This window comes from Pteropus medius, unplaced genomic scaffold, assembly GCF_902729225.1.
Source record: "Pteropus medius unplaced genomic scaffold, Ma_sr-lr_union100, whole genome shotgun sequence".
Classification (NCBI taxonomy): Eukaryota; Metazoa; Chordata; class Mammalia; order Chiroptera; family Pteropodidae; genus Pteropus; species Pteropus medius.
In genome coordinates, this window is record NW_024349802.1 from 13,678,876 (window position 1) to 13,696,559 (window position 17,684).

Here is a 17,684-nt window from a genome sequence, read left to right on the forward strand (position 1 = left end):
TGCCCCCAGAATAGCCTGTTTGCTCCACTGTAAGCTCTAAGAAAGCAGGAGCCAACCATGCCTTATTTGAATTGATATTCCCTTCTTCAAATTAATTACCTAGACACATTTAGTAATTATTTCTTGAATAAAAGGCATTCTGCAAAACTCAGCATTATCTATAAGCTCCAAAAAGTTCACTGGCCATCCAGGGTCTGCATTCAGAATGTCTCTGAAATCACAGAGGAAGACTGTTTACTTGAGAGTCTAAATACTACAGAAAGTAATCAAACAATGGAACTATTGTTTAAAAGCCTTTTGACTGGACATCCATTTAAAAAAGTCATTATTGCTATAACAATTGAAAAATAATCCTCTCTGGGTAGGATGCAGTAGAGCTGTGGTCTGCTGAGCTGCAAATGAGCAGCCAGTGTTGTCACACAGCTCACTAGGTGGTACTGATGGGGTGGGCAGAGTAAGGGGGGATTGTAAGAGGATTGCTGGTAATGTGGTATCTCTAAGAGCCCCTGAGTATTTCATATTTCAACAGGTAAGAGAGTCTAAAGGCACCGATTTACAAGTATGTGTGTATGTATGTATATATACACATCCATACACATATATACACACATATATATGTATTCGTGTGTGTGTGTGTGTGTGTGTGTGTGTGTGCGTGTGTGTGTTTCCTATATCTTACTTCTTAATCCTTATATTAGAAGGAAACCTTAAGGGAATATGTCTAGAACATAGTGAGGACTAGGACCATCTGTTTTCTATCACCTTGTTCTTTTGGAGTTAACTCCAGTAATGCTATTAATATAAAACAGATCATACCCTGGGAATTCCAGGGAAACAAAACACTACAGTTCCTTGTCCATATTTCTAGGATGTTATCTTGTGCCATGTACATGAACTAGTTTCTCTCTGATCATTATCACTGCTATGGAAATTCTTCCTAGTATGACTGATAGTAGTAGACAGCTGACCTGGGCTTAGCCTTGCCAGATACTACTCTTCATTTCACTCTAATTAAATACTTGTTCATGCTTCCATGTTACCCCTAAAGGTAGCTGATGTCGGTACTTTCCTGTCTAAATAAACATTAGTGGAATATCCTTGCAGAAAGCCCACTGACTTGGAGTCAAAAGCTCTTATCCAGTCTGATCTGCCATTAGCAAACTGTAACCCTGAGAAAATTACCTAATCCCCCTGAACATCATTTTCTTCATCTGTAAGACAGGGTTCCTTTCAACTACGTATATGTGACCTACTTTTATACTGACAAAGAATGGTCTTAGTTACATCACCACCTTCTTTCTTGGACTGTTGGCATGGATTCTATGGGGAGTGATTTTCTTTGTTAAGAACTCAGACTAGTTCGCATAGAACCCCTTCATCTCCTAAGACCAAAACAAAACAAAACAAACTCTAGTTGAAACAAAACTACATGGTTACTCTAACCATCATTTTATATAGCAAAGGATACTTTCTTTGGTTATATGGGATTTGTTTTCATGCTTCTCCAGATTTAAGAAAAAGAGTGAATCATCATTTTAAAGACACTTAGGTTGTTCCCACATCTTTGTTATTGTGAATAATACTGAAATGAATATAGGGGTGCATATATCCATACAAATAAGTGTTTTCAAATTTTGGGGTTATATACTCAGAAGAGAGATTGCTGGGTCATATGGTAGCCCTATTAATTTTTTGAGTAAGCTCCATACTGTTTTGCATAGAGGCTACAACAATTTAAAATTTAGTTTATTTCTGAAACTTTCCATTCAATATTTTTGAACAATGGGTAACTGAAACCATAGAAAGCAAAACCGTGAATAACGGGGACTACTGTAATTTCTCTTAAATAAGTTTAAATTCTTAATGCCATACTATTTTTATCCTCACGATAAAATGAGGAAACTGTGGGTTAGAGAGTTTTTTAAAAAGCTGGCTGAAGATACACATCTAGTAAGTAGAGGATCGAGGATTCAAATTCAGGTTGGACTTGAGAGCCAGATTCTCAATACTCTTCTGTCTTTTCAAAGATTTGCTTTCCTGCTTGGCTGATCATTTGCATGAAGAGTGTCAATTTGAGGCCAGCTACATTTCTTCCTCCCAGACTCTCTACTTTCAATGTGCCAATTAAAAAGAAAAAAAATCTAAAAATAATGTTCATGTTCTTATGAACAAACTTCCCATAAAAAAAGAACAATTAAAATCCATTAAAAATTCATTTATATTTTGAAAATTAATAAACAGAAACTTCATTGAAATTGGAGCTGGGACAGCCTGTAGAGGAAGCTCTCATACCCTACCACTCATCGTCAAATACCCTAAATAGAAAGGGACATTTCATCTTCAGTGAGAAGATGTTTTTCTTCTCTTATACTCCAACAGAAAGTAGGATCATCTCTTCGCCTGGCAACCACTCAGACAATGAAAGACTGTTACAACTCAGCCAATGAAAAGCTATTACACTTCAAAATTCCAGTTTCCTCCAATGAACTCTTTGTTTAAACAGCTCCTCTGAACTCCTCATGTCCTCTATAAAAGAATGTTCCTATCCTTTGTTTTCTGGACTTGTGCTTGCATTTATCAAAACTGACTGAGTAGCCCACTGAGATCTGAACATTTTTCTGAGAGTAAATTGTATTTCAATAAATAAAATTGGGAGATCTTATTCTTTAAAATAATCTCTGACCAGATTATACATGAGGATATCTATGGTGTTGTTGTCATGAGGGATGCCTTGCAAATGGAGATATGAATGTGTTTATCACTCTTTGGTGTGTCCTGTTTCATTGATTTCTCAATGAGAGAGCAGTATTTGCCTCCAGGGGTCTGGAAATTACAGACCAGGAACAGAAAGAGTAAAGAAGCCTTGCCTGTGCCAACAAGACATCAGTAGTTGACTTATGTGGTTTTCAATTTCATATCCTGCCCTAATTCAGTGGTGCACATTGTAATGTCATAGAGTTTAACAAATAGCAGCATGATAGGCTGACATTCCCACCAAGGCACAAGACTCCAGATGGTGATAACAATAATTTAAAGTAATTTAACACCTAAATGAACTTTACAAGTCCCAGGTTTCTGAAGAATTAGTGAATATAGATAGTTACATCATGAGAATACTGAGGAAGTGATGTATCTGTGACCTGAGGTCAAGGAAGATAACCAAGCTAGAGCAGTATCACTAATTTATTTTTGAGATACAAGACTTGACCTGTAAAGACAGATGAAGTCTATTTCATGTCATGTCATCAATTGAAAAATAAAATCAATTACACTGAATGCAAATGAAAGTTTTTGTATTTAAGAACATACACATAAAAGAATGATAAAAATTTCTTTTTTATGAAATATATTGAGGTGACATTGGTTAATAAAATTATATGGGTTTCAAGTGTACAATTCAATAATCCATCATCTGTATATTTGCATTGTGTGTTCATCACCCAAACTCAAATCTTCTGTCACTATATAGTTGACTCCCTTAAATGAAAAGTTATTGTACTGATAAGATGAAGGGTGAATGGCATTTATTGAAAATGTGTCATTGTTCAGGGGCAGCTAGTGGAACAACCGATTTATTCTTTAATTAGGAACATATGATCAGCGTGAGGAAATTATTTATATCTGTATGAGCTAACATTATTAAATCTGTATTTGTGATTGCTAATTTTTCAATCATTTTGACTTTATATCAGTGCCCCAAATCAAAAGTAGAACACTATTTATGTACAGAATTGCAACAAATATCATCCTAGAGGTTATAATGATAAAAGCTAATTTTATTGGTTATTTATTGCAAAATTGTCTTGATTCTAGGGCACCATCAATTTATTAATGTCTTTCAGAAAAAAAATAAAAAGAAAAGAAATACTATTAGGTACATCAATTGTAAGACACATTCTAGTTTCGGAATGTGCAAATGTGTCTTAGAATCCAGGAACTATTGTCTGATCCTGTGCTAAATGATTTGCATAAAAGTAATCACAATAAATTTTTGCAACAATCCTATGAAGTAGAGATTATCTTTCCTATTTTAAAATTATCTTATAAGGACAATCGGCTTGCCCAAGATCACATAGTTTATAAGTGTAGGGCCTAGATTGAAGTGCAAAGTCCCTGCATTATAGAAGCTAGGATCATTTGTTATTTATTTGTCATGCCATTTCTTGTTTCTGAGCCATAAGAAGGAAAGGTCTTATTTTGCTTGGTGCCCTCTTCATTTATTTCTGAGGCTCCCTCATGGCTTAGCTCCAATCTTTCCAAATCTGTCTGACTTGGAACAAGATTAAAATGAAAGAAGACAAAGATGCATGTGTAAACACCAACAGAGAGTAGACATTGCAAAGGCCAGCAGATCCTTACAGAATATTTTAAGTCTTAATAGGCTAACTTGAGCAGTTTAAGGAATCTTTGTGCTTTGCAAAAACTACCACCGAATAGCAAAGCTCCCACTCATAGTCTAGTTCCACTTCATCTGAGGAGGAGCAGGGGATTTTGCTCAAGTTATCTCAGAAGATTTAGACTTTCAAAAGCACGTTCAGGAGGAGCTAGCCCGTCATTATACAGGAGAAGAGTCCCAGTAAGAGAAATGACTCTCCCATAGTAAATCACTGGTAGATCTATGAGTAGTATTCACATTTTCTAATCAGTAATCATTATTACTATTAGTTGTTGAATGTTTAATATGTGCCAGACACTGTGCTAACAGTTTCATATGCAAAATTTCACTTAATCTTAGCAACAACCCTGTGACATTGATCCTATTATTATTCCTACTTAACAGAGAAGGAATGTGAGGCTGTGAGAGGTTAATTACTTCACCCGAGGTCACTCACCTTGTAAGTGTGGCTCTCGCAGGATTCAAATTTAGATTTCTTTGACTCCAGAGCCCACAGTCCTCTACTCTCCCAATAAACAACCTAATTAATTGCATCAACTCTGCAAGGCATGTCTCCTCAAAAAACCAAAGTAGAGTGACTACACACAGGGATGGAGATACCCACCATTAGCTATGCTAATACGGACAGCTACTGTATTGTGTTTTTATTTCATTACTCAACTAAATTTTCCTATGGAAAATAAACAAATAAAAAAATTAAGATATTAATACTGCTTAGCTAATGTGTCCTTTAAAATATGTTGGCTATCTATCTATCTTTTTATCTATCTATCTAATCATCTTTCCTGTCTCTATGTATTCAATGATGATAAAGATTTCCCTCTTACTAATAGCCAAATAGTAACCCATCTTAGCCAATGAGTACATTGCCATGATATTTGCTCCTCCTCTATCCCTGCCAAATTCTGTGCCAGTCGATTTCATTAGTTTGAGGAAAACCCTTGTCTAAGCAATTGATTTAGGCCAATTAATTTTTCCATAGGAATATTTGGTAATTTTTATTGCTGGCCTAGAAACCTTTACTATCTACAAATAGAGCTTAAATTGCCTTTCTAATTGGCAATACTGTCCTCTCCAGTATTTCTCTATGTAATTTCAGAATTGCATAATTTCACCATGCTCAAACACCTTGCCATAATGGAGCATCTGAAAAAAATGTTGTTGTGAATAAAGTTTAATCAGAATATAGACACACCCATTTGTTTACATATTATCTATGGTTGAATTGAGTGGTTGTGACAGAGACTGTATGCCCCACAAAAATGAAAATATTTGCTATCGGGCTCTTTATATACCCTTTGTCACTTTTAGGATTTCACACTGCAGTGTGAACAGAATGAATACCCTCTTTGCCACTTCACACATCCTCACTCAATATTAGCATGTAACGAATGGCTAGTCTATGTAAAGCCTGTAATAGTAGGGAAATAAAGATGCACAGGATCTGCTCCCTGTCCTCAAACTACTATTCAATACTGGGTCTCTTTCTAAAGAGACCGAGACTTCTTATATCCTCCCCTTCCAATATTATTTTCTCTGAGAAAAGCCTCCAGCTAGTCTTAGTAACTGTAATTCATGACATGTATATAGCCCAATGCAGCATACATAGAATGCCTGCATATAATTTTATTGAATCCAAAGATGAGGATCTTTGTTTTCCTTCCACACTTGCAATAGGAGGCAGAGGATAGTGAGTCAAAAGCTGGAAATGAATAAAAGTGTCTCTAAGTATGAAATACTGTAGAATAGTTATCCTACTGTTAACTAACAAGTGAATAAAGATATGGCATAAACAATGCTGATTTCCTAAAAACCAAAGATCGTGACTATAACTGGTGGCCATATGATAAATTCTTATAAAAATTCCTTTACCCAGAAGTCAAATTTCTCAAATTTATGACTCACTCATCATTCCTATCTATTATCTGGAACTAAATCAAATATTCAGGTCCTACATTTTGGGGATTCTTCAGGTCTTAATTTATCATTCCTCTCTTTAAAAAGACTTCAGGAAGAAGGTAACATTTTGATGGATTGTATACTTCAATCTTTCATAAGCACTGTAGCATCCTACTGCCTAGTGTTAGAAGTAAAGTTTGTTCCCTCTCCACACTTAAGCCTTTAAGTCCTACTCATTAACATTTTAGATTATTTAATGGCCTTATATTTGGTGTAGCTTACAATAATATCAACATCATAAATTTATGGTGGTATCACATAAAAACGGAGGAAGAAAACTTCTATCAAAAGAGGTTTAAAAATACACCTCTAACTATTAAGGTGAACATACTGCAATCTTTAAAGATGCAGAGCATGTTACAGATAAATGGATATGATTTATTGTAACTGTTTCCCAGTCTGGCCACATTCTCATGTTACTCTGATTAATGTAAGGGAGGATGATTCTGACATCTAAAAGTGTGACTTGTTTTTAAAATCCCAAAAGGAGCATGCCTTCTTGCTTAAATGTAGTTATTAAAACATTTGGTAAGAATGAACCTTCCTATAAATAATCTAGTTTTGCTGACAATCGATACTTAAAATTAAAAAAGGTTTACTAGATTTTAGTATAAACTATACTTTCATATAATTAATGTTGATGTTTTACATATTAAAATTTATTTAGTTAATTATTTAGTTATACATTAACTAAGTAAATGTTAATATATAAAATATATTTACTTAATATATTTTAATAAATATTTATTTAATAATTATTCAGTTACTAGGATAGCACTATAGTTTAATTAATGTTTAAATATTAATAGAGCAATATTTATTCATTTTTCTAGGCACAGTTGATTGTCTACATGATGTTCATTTCCTCAACTTCTTTCTTCCAACTAGAACAATGATTTTGTTTGGATATTCACCTTTTTAATAAAGTCACTTGCTTCAAGAGAGAATACATGCTGATTGATCTAAGTTAATCACATGATTGATTTAGATCAGCATGTGAGGTAGGTCAATGAGCCAAGAACAGAAGTCAGCAAGTGATTTTTGGGAAATGGTCTTCGTTTCTCAAAAGCTTTATAAGGACGAGTTCATTGCTTGACATTAAGATGTCTACAAGGAACAGCTAAAACTGACAAATCATATTGTGTCTCATTGGGACCACAGGCAAAGAACTACCTAAGGACACAGGGGACAGGCTGAGGATAGTACAGGAGGAAAAAAGGCTCTAATGACATCATGAGCCATAGGACTAATCAACTGTGGAATAAAGCTACCTGAAGAATTCTTGTTAGAGAAAATGATATAGCTTGAGCATTCAGGCCAATTGAAATTGGGGTTATCTATAACTTGTAGCCTGACTGATATGCACCTAATAGTCAAACTACTATTTAGCTATTTGGGAGTTTACCCCCCAAATGAAAAAAATAACATCAATCCAAAGAGAGAAAGTAAACATGCCTTTTAGTATGTTGTCATCAACCATCTAGTGGGTATCAATTAATTTCCATTTCTTTACATCTAAAGAACACTTAACAGTCTTCTGGATGCCATGCTCTTAAAGTCACCCTGCTCTTAATTAATCCAATTGTCCAAGGAGAAGATATTCTTCTGTGACAAGTTCTCCTGTCTCTTAATTAAAGGACAATTTAAGCAAGAGTAGCAAGCCTTTTCACAAATTTGATAAAGAAAGAAACTAGATAATTATTTACCAGATAATGAAGGAGAGGTCAGAGAGATTCACTATTTTGTTAAATCTCTTTAAATGTTAGCAATGAAATGAGAAAGTCCCTACTGTGAACATATACTTTTAATCATTAGGCATCTGAAAATGTGAAAGTTTATTACTGAGCTAGCACATAATTTTTTCAAACTTTAAAAAGAAATATATGTGTGTATATATATTTACATACATATTCTTAGTGTATATTATGCACTTATGTATGCATGTATTCTCCCTTTCACACATGTACACGTAAACATTAAACAGGCACGTGCAGACATACATATGTAAACATATGTAGAAAGGTCTGGAAGGATACACAAACTGAATTCTCTGGATGTTAAAGCTGTGGAGGTAGGTTGAATAAGACAGAGATCAGAGGGAGCTAGAGAAGATGATGTCCACTGGTACTTTAACTTTATATAAAAAGTATAAATTTGTTTTGCTTTACAGTTATAAAAAAGGCTTGTAAGTACAGGAGCCTAACCAATGATCATACTTTTTGACTTAATTTCTCCTTACAAACTCATCCTATAAAATTAATTTTAAATGTGGAAAAGACTTATATTCAAAGAGATTTTCTACAAAATTATAATAGAAAAATGTGTAAACATGTTTATAATCATAGTAGATTCTTATGCAGTATTTAGCTAATAAAATGGTGGTTATGAAGAATTATTTGACATGCAGAAATGCTAAGTCAACAAAGAAAAAACTCAGGATACAATTACATATGTATAGCATTATCTTTACCATGAAAGAAGGCTAAAAGTTATAAAAATATATGCCAAAACAATATTAGTATTTATGTCTAGATTCATAGAATGTTGATGTTTTTATTCCTCCTTATTTATAATTTTCTGCATTTTCTATAGCCTAATTTTAAAATTTAAAAAGGTATTATAAAATCCTTAGCAATATAAGAATATATTTGACTTAAACACTACTAAGCTTAAATTAATCGAAAACACATATATTAAAAGTTTGTATATTCAAAATGAATACATAACACTTTAAAATACAGATGAAACACATTTCAAAACTTGATTTTATATTAAACCACAATGATAATCTCAAAAATTTTAAAGTATGGAAATATATTTTCCTGGATAGAACACAATAAAATTAGAAATTAATAATAAAAGGATGACAAAAATAATACCCACTTGAAAATTATGACCAACCTTCAAAGTAAGTCTTAAAGAGGTAATCCAAATTCAAATTACAAGCTCTCTGAAAATTTAAAATAGGAACACGACATGTTAAAACTTGTGGGCTATGGTCTAAATGGTATTCAGTGAAAAATTTACAGCTTTTTATGCATTTACTAAAAAAATGAGGAAGAATGAAAATAAATCAGCTTGAATTTAGTGGAGGGAAGTGCTAAAATAACATAACAAACTGAAAGAAAGACTACTTAGAGGCAGAAATAAACTATTTAAAATCTCAAATTTATAAAAACTAGAAATTGTTCAATAAAATATAAATAATTTTTAAAATTTTAACAAAATTAAAGCTTATTTGACACCCAAAGTTTGTCAAATCTGATCAAGGAAAAGTGAAAGAAGAAATACCACATTGGAAATGAGATAGAGGACATAACTTCAGGTACAGAAATTTTTAAGTTATAGTACCACAGTATGTTTAACTTTTAAAACACATTTAAAAACTGGGATAAAATAAATATTTTCTAGGAAATAAAAGACCTAAACTATCCATGAAAGAAGTAAAAACCCTGAATAGACTATTAACTATAGAAAAAAATAAAGACATAACTTCCTTTTTTTAAAAAAATCATCAGACCCAAATGGTTTTACGAGATTTCTTCCATAAAAGATAATTTCCCTTCTTTAAAATAAAGTGGAGCTTAGAAAAACATGAAAAAGTTTCTAGGTTCTTTTATGGAACTAGAACAGCCATGAAACCAAAAATCTATCTGATAGCACATTTGCAAAAATACTTTGTGCCAATTTCATTTATGAATATAGATTTTTTAAAAAGCTAAGATATTAGCAACACAAATCAAGAAATTTAAAGAAAAAGATGTATCATCATCATGTCGAGTTTATGCCAAGATGAACCATCTTAAGCATGATTCAGTCTTAGGAAATATAAGTATCCTTTACTTGCTATACTGTATCTACCAGAAACCTATAAACATAAATGTCTTTAGTCATCAGGTGGTAGAATTATTTCCTTTAAAGCAAACAGAATATAAGGATGCATATTTCTGTCACTGCCATTCAATATTGGACTAGAGGTAGTAGAGTATAATAAGACATTTATTTGTAAAAGAAGACACAATCCTATAATTAGTTTCACGTATTTTAATCAATTACCGAGAAATGAAAAATTTATGAATCCTTTCTATAGATTCAGACTGAAACTTCTCCATTTCATTGCAGCAAAATCTGTAAAGTTATTTGTAAAGGTACCCATATTTCTATTTTCTCTCTTGTTCGAATAGAAAATATTTCCCTGCCCCTTTCAAAGATCACTCTCCTCACTCAGGCTTTGGGTCTCATGCCTTTTCTCCTCTCAAGAACTTTGCTCATGCATTTTTTCCTTCTCTCTCTCCTTCACCTTTGATTTCTTTCTTATGGATTATTTACTCATCTCAGCAGACAAAGAAACTCTGCCATCTAATACTTTTTGAACAACAGCAAATTTTTCTTGACCCTCTGCCCTTTCTCCTACCACTTCATTTTTTCACTCCTTTTGCAGCAAAACTTCTTTAAGGGATTAACTCTCTACTCTAGCTCCTCATCTTCCACTATTATTCAACCCATTACAACCTGTATTTCACCCCAGCATGGCTTTCACACCTTAGCATTTACTGTAACCGTTTTTGTTAAGGTTGCAAACTACACCTCCTCTTTCCCAATCTCTTAGCAGCTCTCGACGAAATTCTTGATGGAGCTTTCTCCTTAAAAATCCATTCTTGGATGTGGCTCCACAGTGTAGTGGTTAGCACACCTGCTTTACATGCAGAAGGTTCTGGGTTCATTCCCCAGTGGAGCCACAATCCATGGTCTATGGCCATGCCACCCTGAACAAGCCTGATGTCTGATCTCGGAAGCTAAGCAGGGTTGGGCCTGGTTAGTACTTGGATGGGAGACCACTTAGGAAGACTAGGTGCTGTAAACATAAATAATAATAAATAATAAAAAAAAAATAAATAAAACATCCATTCTCTCTTGGCCTCTGTAACATCATTCTATCCTGATATTTCTCCTCCCTCATCTTCTCAGGCTCCTTTGCTATTTTCTCCTCCTATAGTTTTCTGTAGTTTGCTATCTCTTCCTCCAATAACTGGCATCTAAATGTCACATTGACTCAGTTTAGAAATAGTTATTTTCTTTTGTAATTACATTCTCTCCTTCCATTATCACATCTGGTCCTATGGCTTTGAATTCTATATGCTTCTGAAGTCTGAGTTTATATATCTAGAACTGATCATTCCCTGAGTTCTAAACTCATCTATGCAACTACCTGACATATCATTTCGATGTCAACTACATATTTCAAAATAAACATTTCCCAGACAAAATCCTTGATCCTCCCTCTCCCTTGACAAACCACTATTCCGCAGAGTCTGTTATCTCAGTAAACAGCACCACAATCCATGCAGTTACCCAAGCCAAAAGCCTAATAATCTTCTCCATTAAATCTATCAGTTAGTCTGATTCATTCTACTTCATGCTTTATCTTGAATGCATCCACTTCTCTCTATCTACTGCTGCCAAACATGTCAGGCAACCATCACCTCTCAACTCCTCCATTATAACCTCCTCCTACTTCTACTTTTATTCACTGGAAGCTTTTCCTTTTACCTAGTCCGAGCAATTGCTTTAAAACATAAATCAGAGTGTTTCACTATTCTGACTTCAATAGCTTCCAACTGTACTTAGAATGACATTTGTATTCCTTGCTCTTGCCTAAAACTCCTCATAGTACCTTTGTTGTATCTACCTCTCTAAACTCCCACCTCGTCCACTGTACTCTACCTACTTGGATATTCACTTTCTGGTCCTTGAACTGCCAAACTCTTTCCAGCTTCAGGACCTTTGCACGTGCTGTTTACTCTGCCTGACAAGTTCTTCACATGGCTGAGTCTCTGGTTTCAGGCACCATCTCAGGGAATCCTTCTTAAAGTGTCCTTCTTTCTCTTTCTCTCTTTCCTTCTCTTTCTCTCCCTCTCTCCCCTCTCATTATTCTCCTTTGTTGCACTAAAATTATTGCATTTTTATATTTGTTTCCTTGTTTTTGACTCATCTTCTTCCAGTAGAATGCAAAGTTTCTGCAGACAAAGGCCTGGCCATAGCTTCAATATTTAACACATAATAGCTGCTCAATAATTATTTGTTTACTAAAACTTAAGATGTTAACTGGCCAATTGCTAGAAGTAATAAATGAGTTTTAAAAGGTGACCAGATACAATTGCAATAGTAGTGTTTAAATGTCAATAAAGTTTAAACTTAATAGTGTTCCTTTTCACAAGTAATAGCAATTAGACAATATATAGATTCTAAAAATCTCATTCATAAAGGCAGTAAAACTTTATTAAACTCCCATCAGTAAACCTAACAAAAAATGCACAAGAATATATTTAAATAAAACCATGAAACCTAACTGAAATACATAAGAGAAAATTTGAATAAGTACACTAACATATTATATTCCTGTATGATATTAAAGAAACCAACTTTCTCAAAATAAATGTACAAATTTAACTCAGTCTCAATAATCCCAAAAAGGTAAAAAGATGAGTCGATTCTAAAATTTATCTAGAGAAGAAAATAAATGACAATACATAATAAAACTTTTTTAAAGGAAAGAATGTTGGGGGAAGATTTTTTCTGATGTTTAAAAAATTAGAATTAATTTAAAAACGAAAAATTTTAAATCGTGTAGAAATGGCATGAGATTAGACAAAATCGATGTTAAGAACAGAAATCCATGTACATAAGAGAATGTAGATTAAAATACATGTGATATTCCAAATCAAAGGTAAGGATTTTCTATTAATAGATAGCTAAAAAATTAGCTATCAATTTTTAAAATAAAATTAAATATCCACCAGGCATTATACACAAATACAAATTCTTTACGGATTCAAGAGCTAAGCATAAAATATAAACTGGAAAAATATTTGAAAAAATTATGAAATATTCTTAAAATGTAGTAATTGGAAAGATGTAAAACCCCAGAAACTATTAAAAAGGCTGATAATTTAAATTTTTTAATGAAAAAATAAACCACAAAGATTAAAAAGTGAAAGACTTGAAGAAATTATTTGCAACACATACATGAAGTATTAATGTCCAGACTATATAAAGAGTACCTATAAATCATAGCAGAAAAATGGATAGATATTATGAACAGACAAGTTGTAGAAGAAATACAACTGGCCAATACAAAACAAACAGAAGCTGAATCTCGAAAGAAATTATGGAAATGCAAATTATAAACATTGATATTGTTTTACCCATCGTCATTCTGGCAAAGAGACTGGGGGGAAAAAATGGGCTTCTACAACTCAATAGCAAATAAACAAATAATCTGATTCAAAAATGGCCAGAGGAACTGAATAGACATTTTCCCAAAGAAATCGAAAAGAAACGCTGCATCACTAATCATCAGGGAAATGCAAACCAAAACCACAATGAGATATTGCCTCATGCCTGTTCAAATGGCTATCATCAAAAAGACAAGAAATAAGAGCTGGTGTGGATGTGGAAAAAAGGGGATCCTTGTGCACAGCTGGTGAGAATGTAAATCGGTGAAGCCACTATGGAAAACAGTATGAAGATTCCTCAAAAAATTAAAAGTAAAACTACCTAATGTTGGCCATTCTATTTTTAATTTTTTGAGAATCTTCCATACTATTTTCCATAGTGGCTGCGGCATTTTTACATTCCCACCAATGGAGGAGCTACAGCTCTTCTCAGTTCTCAGTTCCATCTGGAAAATGAGGACCAAGCTATGTAATCTCTGCTTATTCATATGTAGAATGAGAAGAATAATCTGTCTCTTACATTCATTGTGAAAATTAAATTGAATAAAATAAGAAGAATTGTGAGCTCACTGCCTGGCACATAGCATGTCCTCAATAAGAGGACAAGTTATTACTGATGGTGACAGTCATGGTGAGGATAACGGTGGTGGTAACAGTGACACAGCAGCAGTTCATGTTTGTTTGGCTGAGGACTCTGCTAGGTCCTTTCCATGCATCATTTCATTTTATCCTTGTAATAACCTAAGGAGGCAGATACTGTAGTATATTTTATAACATCCTGAATTTACAGATAAGGAGACTAAATTCTAATGTGATTAAGTAACTACTGGAGATCATCATTTAGCAAGTACTAGACTCTGGGAGTGGAGCTGAAATTTGACTGACTCCCAAGCCCTCACTCTTAAACACTGGATTGGTTCTTCCTCTCTGATCCAGGAACCAGGAAGAGTGCCTCACCTGGTTCCCCAGAGAGGCAAATTACTCAGACATGTTCTAAACATTGTTTCTTGAAATATACATTTGGTGGAAAGTTTTTACCAGATTTACTTTCAGAACTAGAACCTGAGAGTGAAGCCCTGAATTGTTTTTCTTTTTCTTTTTCTTTTTTTAACATATTCCCCAGGTAACTCTAATGAACTATGACTTTTCAGCACCACAGGTTAATCAATCAAATTATATGGCAGGAATATGGCCAAATCTACTCTCACATGATTTTCTGCCATCAGAATTGCTAACTGTCTATTTTCAGGGTTTTTTTCCTTTTTCTTCCACTGCCAAGCATAAGCCATAACTTCACACCATCCTTACCACCTATCCAAGGCACATTCTTATGGTGACTTGGGGTTACTCTTGTCCCTGATCTTTAGAGTACACTAGAAATTCCGTCAAGGTTGGATTTAGTTTTTCTTTAGTCTAGGTAATTAAAAAAATCACAGAGGGCCAGGTCCTCTGGATGAGTTATACACAGCACCATACGCACATAAATTCTGAGATATGCAAGCTGGCTTCAGACCAAGGAATAGGGCTGTGTGTCTTTATCTCTTGACTCTCAGGCTCCCTCTCTCCAACCCTCCTCCCTCTTCCTTCTCCTCTTCCTCCTCCTCTTCCTTTTTCTTCTTCTCTCAGGGAAAAGAGGGAGAGGAAATTTCTTACCCTCTTCCCCTTCTCTAGCCATAGCTTTTGTGTTCCTGGCACCTCATTGTTTCTAGGACACCATACATTTCTTAAAATTTTCTCAACCTCTTAGCACAGAGGAAAGCAAAACACTGGAAGTCATCCTCACAGCCTAGACACATGAAGGTGAAATGCTTCCTCTTTGGGAAACTTGTCATATATATTCTTTTGCTCGCTTTACTCCAGTTGTAGCAATTCTGGATTACATGTGAGTTTGGAAACTCCACGGAAACAGACCATCTATAACTTACAAGAGCATCCCTCTCCTGTTGTTTCACTTGCATATTAGGTACAAAGACAGGTTATTTTGGCTGCTACCATGTTCCCTGGAAAATTCGGGCTAACAAGAGAAATGAGCCCTCTCTCAAGGAACTCAGCTTAGGTAAAAAAGGAAACATGGGACAAAAGCCTGCTCAGTGCCACTTTGTCTTGGTCATGCTCTGGTCCTGGCTTATACTTGTACTTGAGGGTTGTTGATTTAACTTACATTCTTCCTTTTCAAACATGCATAAAGCAGGGTCAACAGGCAATGTGAGTTTTTTCCCCTCTCCCCTCCAAAGTTTCCTGCTTGTGGGCTCTCCACAGATGTTTTTTGTTTGCAGCAGCAATGCACCAATAAGTTACTTCTAACAAAAAAGCAAATGGCTTGCCTAATGGCAATGCAGCTCTGATGGAAACTCCCCAGCTAGTCAAGGCGGGAATGTGGTTATTGTAAACATTCATTCATCAGGCAATAGGTTTCTTTAATCCCCCACCCTGCCGAACCCCCATGCTGGCCTCTGACTAACCTGCCAAGACTTCAGAAGGAGCTTGCTGAGGGAAGCTTGGGGGCTCTGGAGGGTAACAGTTCCTTCTCCTTGGCAGGAGAAGCCCTCTGCCACTTGGTGTGGGGAAGTTCAAGTTCATGCTTATGGGGGTTTGGAGTGAGCCCCAGGCCAAAAACTGGGCCGAAGTTCTCCTCAAGGGCAGGTTGAGAGGAGGACACAGCTTGAGGGTAGGGTTGCCAGATTTAGCAAATAAAAAGAGAGCACCCAGTTAAGTTTGAATTTTAAATAAATTACTTTTTTTTAGTGTAAGTATATCCCATACAACATTTGAGAGATACTTATACTAAAAAGTTATTCATCGTTTGTCATAAATTCAAGTTTAACCAGGTGTCCTGTATTTTTTCTGACCCACTCTCTTGGAAGTTTTCTCTTTGACAAGTCTTGGGCCTCTGCTGGCTCATTTCTTTCAAGGGATCACTGTTTCTCCTTGCAGCCTGACCTGTTGGGATATGCATTTGGAAACTCTGAAAATGAAATATTCCTTCCTTCACTCCTTTCTCCTGAGGGTATCCAGGTGCACAGATGTAGTGAAGTCTTTCCTTTCATTTTCTGGCAGTGAATTCTTAGCATGGAGCCAGATTCTCCCAGTGGGCAAGTTCTGCTATGGGAAAGGGAGAGGCAGTTCTGAAGTTGTGTTAACTCCTTCAAGCCCCCAAGATTCCATTTAGTAAGAGATATCTTCAGGACAGGAATGCTTTAAGCAGCAAATAGCATTGTCCAAGGGCCTCATTTTGGCAACCTATAGATATAGATCTATGGATATCTATGGAGACAGATTAGCATTTAGCTAATCACTGAGCAGCTGTGAATGGCTGTTTTGTTTTATACACAAATCAAATCAACAGCGATGGCCAAAGCCACCATTCATGTTACCCTATTGCCAGCAACGATACCATAGTATACCTGCTGGTAATCTAACAGGTATCTGGGAACGGGGTTGAAAACACCCTGTTCTCTAGTTTTGGACCTCTCATCCATAGGAGGATTTAAAGTTCGGTTGCACAGAACACTGGGTGGAGGCTGAGCAGTCTGGATCCTGGGCTCTTTCAGCCCCTTGCTAACCAGAGTGGCTCCATCCTTGTTTTATACTTAGGGTTTTATTTAAGACTGTGTTTGAAAGGAAGGTTTTGTAGCTAAAAGTATGAAAATGATTGATCAAGGATGAACTCTAATTTCCTTAGCAATACTTCTGCTTGAAAAGACTGTCTACATTACATCAGTGCTTTTCAAAACACTTCACGTGTCACTCTAGGCCATCTAAGCACTAGCACCGAGCTCCTCCATTCCCATTCCCAACCTCCACGTGCCTCCATTCCATTTATAACACATCATCTGTTCCCTAAATGGTCCACACTCCTTCAGTCCTCTACCTCTCTATTTTGAAAAACTCTTCTCATCTTTCTGAGCCTGATTCAAATCGGTCCTCCACAGGGAGGACCCCAGCTCTCCTCTCCTTCTCCCAAAGTTGGAAATAAGCTCTCCTTCTTCTACACTTCCAGGGAGGCTTGTTTATATCTGTGCTATGAACACACTCTTCATTCGTTATTTGTTGACACAACTCTCACACTCAGTTAAGCTTTTGGAAAGTAGGAA

The 17,684-nt window shown here is 35.3% G+C and overlaps 1 pseudogene; it reads left to right on the forward strand.

The window, feature by feature from the left end:
• The first annotated feature begins 11,103 nt into the window (after positions 1-11,103).
• LOC120581780 (uncharacterized) lies at positions 11,104-11,219 on the forward strand (annotated as a pseudogene).
• The last annotated feature ends 6,465 nt before the right edge of the window (positions 11,220-17,684 follow it).